Below are 6424 nucleotides of genomic sequence, written 5' to 3' on the forward strand. Positions count from 1 at the left end.
TGACCCAGGAAATGTGTGTGCACGTGTGCGTGCTTTCAGCAGCCAGAGTTTTAAGGGTAAACACAGATAAAATATGTAACATCTTGATTTGAGTCAAGGTTTAAAAAACAAACATCACAGCTGAAGTTTAAAGAATTATCTCTCACTTCCAGTTTAGAGCTTAAATATTGGACTGTATTTTCAAAATGCACCCAGAAACTGGGAGAAAATTCATGTGTTTTATCACTAGTGGGCGCCAGAGACACGTTGAGAAACCACAGTTGAATTTTTAAAAATAGCTTTCCTTTTAGCGGGTTGAAGAAATGAAAAGTATTAATTTTGATAATTTGGGCTACCTCCAACTTTTAAACTTTTCCAGTTTGGATGATATATCTAAAGCTCAATTGGGTAACTTTTTTTTGTAATTTAAACATTTATTTTAGATTTTGAGAGTACATGTTTGTTATGTGGGTTTATTGCATGATGATGAGGTTTGGGGTATGAATGATCTTGTCACCCAGGTAGTGAGGATAGTACCCAACAGGCAGTTTTTTAGCTCCTGCCTCCATCCTCTCTCTCTGCCTCCTCTAGTAGATCCCAGTGTCTAATGTTGCCATCTTTATATCCATGTGTACCTAATGTTTAACTCCCACTTATGAGTGAAACATGGCAGTATTTGGTTTTCTGTTCCTGCATTAACTTACTAAGGATAATGACCTCCAGCTGCATCCATATTGCTGCAAAGGACATGATTTCGTTCTTTTTTATGGCTGTATAATATTCCATGGTGTATACCTATCACATTTTCTTTATCCAATGATTGGGTACCTTTTGATTGCCATACCTCAAATAGAAAGGATTGGTTTCATTTTCTAGAGAGATAAGAGGAATAAAGAAAACTGCTTATCAATTTTCTGGTGTTTACTATGCACCAAGCACTGTGAGAAGTGATTGTCATGCCATATCTCATTTAATCTTTACAAGAATTTTAGCGAGTGGATGCTATTACTATCTCCATTTACCAGATGAGAAAATTGAGGCATAGAAGTTAAGTAATTTGCTTAAGGTGACACGAAGTGGTAGAATTGAGACTCAAACCCAGGACTATTTGACACCACAGTCCAGACTTGTTTTGGAAACCACATCACCTATATGCTGTCTTTATTCTACAAATTTTCGACTCAGTTGGAGAATAAGAAATGTTATCCAAATTGTGTGTGACTAGGCCTTTAATCAAAATCGAACTGTCTCAATGCAAAGTTCTAGTTTGCAATTAAATAGAAGGAAAGAAAAAACTCAAACAAATAAACAAATAAAGCAGAATTTAAGATTTTTGGATGTGGGAAGTCTTGGGGAGAAAACCTCCCCAGGTACACTTCTAGATGTGGAGAAGATCATAGGAGATCCTAAAGCTGTTTTTTTCAGATTTAATTTCCTTAACCTGAGAGTTCAAAGTTTTGGTTGCTCAGCTATCAGGAAAGCCAGTGTCTTCAGCCTTGCAAATAGAAGTATCAGTACCTTTGCAAAGTTGGAGAAAAATCTATCCAGTCTGAGACATCAAGGTTTCATGTGCTTTACAAAACAAAACCAGGTCATTTATTTGTGTTGTAGCCCATTTTACTTCTGGGCTAAATGTCAGAAGGACAAAGGCACAATTGTCTTTCTTGACTTACAAGAATAAAGGAGGTGATAGTAAAGTTCTCAATTTTTGTGTGTGAATAGAAGATAGGAAGTAGCCCTGATGATCTAAAATGGCTGAAAGCCAAAGACTTACATGATTTCCAACACTATAGAGCTGGTTAACGTAGCTTTCTATAGCTAATATTATAACTACTTTCCACTTTACGTTTTTTTTTAGTACATACTATATAACAGGGAGTTTAAATAGTGACATTTGACTGGGTATGGTGGCTCATGCCTGTAATCCCAGCACTCTGGGAAACCAAGGCAGGAGATTTGCTTGAGCCCAGGAGTTCAAGACCAGCCTGGGCAACATGGTGAGATCCCACTTGTACAAAAAATTGGAAAAAAAAAAAAAAGGCTAGGCATGATGTTGTACACCTATATTCTCAGTTACTCGGAAGACTGAAGTGGGAGGATCGTTTGAGCCCAGGAGATTGAGGCTGCAGTGAGCGGTGTTCATGCCACTGCACTCCACCTTGGGCAACAGAGTAAGACTCTGTCTAAATAAATAAATGACACTAATATGCTTCAAGTAGTGTGCTAAGAGCTTTATTTGAATTATATTATATAAACTCCACAAAACACTATTCAGCAGTTACTACTCTTACTAAAGTAATACATGCATATAGCTGAACAGATAGTCCCCCAAAGTCGTATGTTGAAAAAACAGCAACAGCTACCTCCATCCTCCCAATCCCTGTGTCCCACTTGTAAGAGGCAACCATTCTTTTTTTTTTTTTTTTTTTTTTGAGACGGAGTCTCACGCTGTTGCCCAGGCTGGAGTGCAGTGGCGCGATCTCGGCTCACTGCAAGCTCCGCCTCCCGGGTTCCCGCCATTCTCCTGCCTCAGCCTCCTGAGTAGCTGGGACTACAGGCGCCCGCCACCGCGCCCGGCTAATTTTTTGTATTTTTAGTAGAGACGGGGTTTCACTGTGGTCTCGATCTCCTGACCTTGTGATCCGCCCGCCTCGGCCTCCCAAAGTGCTGGGATTACAGGCTTGAGCCACCGCGCCCGGCCGAGGCAACCATTCTTATCTTTCTTGGTTGGTTTATGGTTTTGCTTTGGTATGGAACTCTAAATTCTGGAATTATAGCTTATATTGCTATTTGCTGATATATAAATTTTAAGTGGTTTTTAAAAATTCACTTCTTGTATGTGATATGATGATTTAGCTTCCTTCTAACACTTTCCCTTCCTTACATACACACAGTTCTTTGGTTTTTCCCTTCTAACCCTTTCCCTTCCTTACATACAAACAGTTCTCTAGTTTTTCTTAGAATTAATGATGATTAGGCCGGGCACGGTGGCTCAAGCCTGTAATCCCAACACTTTGGGAGGCCGAGACAGGCGGATCACGAGGTCAGGAGATCGAGACCATTCTGGCTAACCTGGTGAAACCCCGTCACTACTAAAAAAAATACAAAAAACTAGCCGGGCAAGGTGGCGTGTGCCTGTAGTCCCAGCTACTCGGGAGGCTGAGGCAGGAGAATGGCGTGAACCCGGGAGGTGGAGCTTGTAGTGAGCTGAGATCCAGCCACTGCACTCCAGCCTGGGCGACAGAGCGAGACTCCGCCTCAAAAAAAAAAAAAAAAAGAATTAATGATGATTTTCTTTTTCACTAGCTTAGTTTTTTGTGCCTATTAGTACTAACCCAACCCCAGGCTTTACAAAAGGACTCTAAAACTCTTCTCAATATGGCCAACATATCAGGTAATTTGTTGGTTCCATCTTTTTCCTGGATACATCTTTCCAGACCCTTCCATCTACCTATCCCTAACCCACAGCACAGCTTTCTTCCTGGGCTTTCCTTTCACCTCCATCCTGGGAATTTTCTTTATCAGTCTCTTGTGTTCAACCTTCTGCTTCCTGGACCCCATATATTCCTTTGGCCACTCCCTTGTATTGGTAGAGCACATGTTCTGGTGGCTTCCTGAGAAATGATTAGTGAGAGGTAAATTTTTGGAGACCTTATCCTCAGCATTCTGAAATTTCACAATAATGTGTCTCTGTGTCATATAGTCATTATAATAAATACATAGTTGGCCCTTTAGTCTGTAAACTCATTTCCTTCTGTTTGGAGGGAAATTTCTTTTATTATGTCTTTGATTATTTCTTCCCCTCTATTTTCCTGTTCTCTGTCTGGGCATTCCTAATGGATATTGGTTCTCTAATTCTCCTATTCTTTTTCTCTTTTCCCCAACTCTTTGCACTTTTGTTTTACATTCTTAGAGATTAATTAAAAATATATCCATAGATACCTATAAAATAAACTTTTAATTTTTAAAAAATTTCTATTCAAGTAGTTTGAGTTTTTAAGAGCTCATTTTTTTTTCTTTTCTTCTCTTTTTTTTTTGTGTGTGTGTGTGGGGCCACCCTGAAAGGCAGACAGGTTTAATGGGCTACAGCCAGGAAATCAGCAGTTGGACTTGGCCATAAGCTCCAGCTTTTTCTTCTCAATGGCATAGGAGTTGGAAGAGCTCTTGGCAGTGTTGATGAGCTTATCAGCCAGGTATTCAGTGACGGTCTTGATATTCTGGAAGGCAGCCTCACTGGCACCTGTGTACAGCAGCCAGATGGCTTGATTCACATGGCACAGTGGGGACATGTCCACGTCCTGCTTTCTCACAGTCTCAGCTTGCTCGATGTATGTGGAGTCCTCCCAGGGCCACTTTTGATGATGGCATTCACCAGAACCTGCAGAGGGTTCTTGCCTGTAAGCAGGTGGATGATCTTGAAGGCATGCTTGACAAGGCACAGTCATGAGCTTCTTGCCGTTGTGGCCACGCATCACCATTGAGTTAGTGAAGTGCTCCATGATGGGACATTGCACTTTGTGGATGTAATTGGTGGCATACAACCCTATGCTGTGAGGCAGGTACTCGGTATACTTCTCCTTCACGGCAGTGTAATCCTGAAGGGAAATGTCACTGATCTGTGCATCATCAGGGCTCCACTTCCCAAAGAACTTGATGTCAGGGGTTTCTGCCACCACTGGTGCTGCTGTCTCCCACTTGGTCATCTTGAGGGCACAGCCTGAGCATCTCTGTTTCTCATTGTGGACCATGCACCACCCTGACACAGACAGAATTCCATTCTTATTCTTAGAATGTTTCTTTTTTACTTCTAGGATCCATGTTTCATGGACATGATGTATCTACGCATCTCTCTGAAAATGTTAATTATAGGGATTTGTATGGCTTCTTCTTCTACCTACATTATTTCTATTTCTTCCAAGTTCCTTTTTTCAATGTTTGTCTCATATTCTTTTATTCTATTAAAGACTTTCCTCCAGTGCTTGACTATCCTTAACTATTCATTTGTATTTAGGAGTGTGGAAACTGAAAATCTGTGTGTGGGGAAATGCAGGGAGCAATTATTGATTGATTAGTCTTATGTCCTTAGGTGGACGTGGCCACTTCCTTGGCAGACCCTACAATTATTAGTATCTGTGGGCCTTTTCTCTTTTTTTTTTTTTTAATTCTTTTTTTTTTTTTGAGACGGAGTCTCGCTCTGTCACCCAGGCTGGAGTGCAGTGGCCGGATCTCGGCTCACAGCAAGCTCCGCCTCCCGGGTTCACGCCATTCTCCTGCCTTAGCCTCCCGAGTAACTGGGACTACAGGCGCCCGCCACCTCGCCCGGCTAGTTTTTTGTATTTTTTAGTAGAGACGGGGTTTCACCATGTTAGCCAGGATGGTCTCGATCTCCTGACCTCGTGATCCGCCCGTCTCGGCCTCCCAAAGTGCTGGGATTACAGGCTTGAGCCACCGCGCCCGGCCCGGGCCTTTTCTCTTAAGCCAATCAAATTTCCCAGAGAGGAAGCTTCCAATTTCCTGCCTGGGGGATATAATTCTGACTGCCAGAATTAAGGATGTTGATGAGAAAAGTAAGTGGAAAGGTGTGATAAGTATCATCCATGTCCTCAACTGAGCCTGGAAACTACTTAAAAATCCTCCTCTTTATTATCATAATTGTAATAATAGCCAACATTTATTGAGGGCTTATTTAATCAAACACAAGATTTCTGTAAAAGTATGTTTTCTTTTTTTTTTTTTTTTTTTTTTTTTTTGGTGCTCTTCACAACCAACCCCCAGTAAGTATGTTCTTTACATCATTCTTTTTTTTTTTTTTTTTTTTTTTTTTTTGAGACGGAGTCTGGCTCTGTCACCCAGGCTGGAGTGCAGTGGCGCGATCTCGGCTCACTGCAAGCTCCGCCTCCCGGGTTTAGGCCATTCTCCTGCCTCAGCCTCCCGAGTAGCTGGGACTACAGGCACCCGCCACCTCGCCCGGCTAGTTTTTTGTATTTTTTAGTAGAGACGGGGTTTCACCGTGTTAGCCAGGATGGTCTCGATCTCCTGACCTCGTGATCCGCCTGTCTCGACCTCCCAAAGTGTTGGGATTACAGGCTTGAGCCACCGCGCCCGGCCTCATTCTTTAACATAGTAAAAGACTGGATATAATCTAATGTCCAAAGTGAGAGACTGATTCCAATAGTCATGGTTCATTGATACAACGAAATGGTAGGTAGCCATTAAAAGCAATCTAATAGCCCCAGTTATCAGGGCCAGTCACTTCCCATAGGGCTACTTAAAAAGGTGCCATTTCAGCTGAACTGACCCTATCATCACCTCCACCCCAGCTACCCACCAAGAGTTGGCCTGAAAAGAGAATAGAGTTTGCCTTTTGAAAACTGCAATGAGGATGGGCGTGGTGGCTCATGCCTATAATCCCAGCACTTTGGGAGGCCGAGATGGGCGGATCACG

The 6424-nt window shown here is 42.1% G+C and overlaps 1 pseudogene; it reads right to left on the reverse strand.

The window, feature by feature from the left end:
• Positions 1-4076: 4076 nt before the first annotated feature.
• LOC105490508 (small ribosomal subunit protein uS7-like) lies at positions 4077-4682 on the reverse strand (annotated as a pseudogene).
• Positions 4683-6424: the final 1742 nt, after the last annotated feature.

Source organism: Macaca nemestrina, chromosome X (assembly GCF_043159975.1).
Source record: "Macaca nemestrina isolate mMacNem1 chromosome X, mMacNem.hap1, whole genome shotgun sequence".
NCBI lineage: Eukaryota > Metazoa > Chordata > Mammalia > Primates > Cercopithecidae > Macaca > Macaca nemestrina.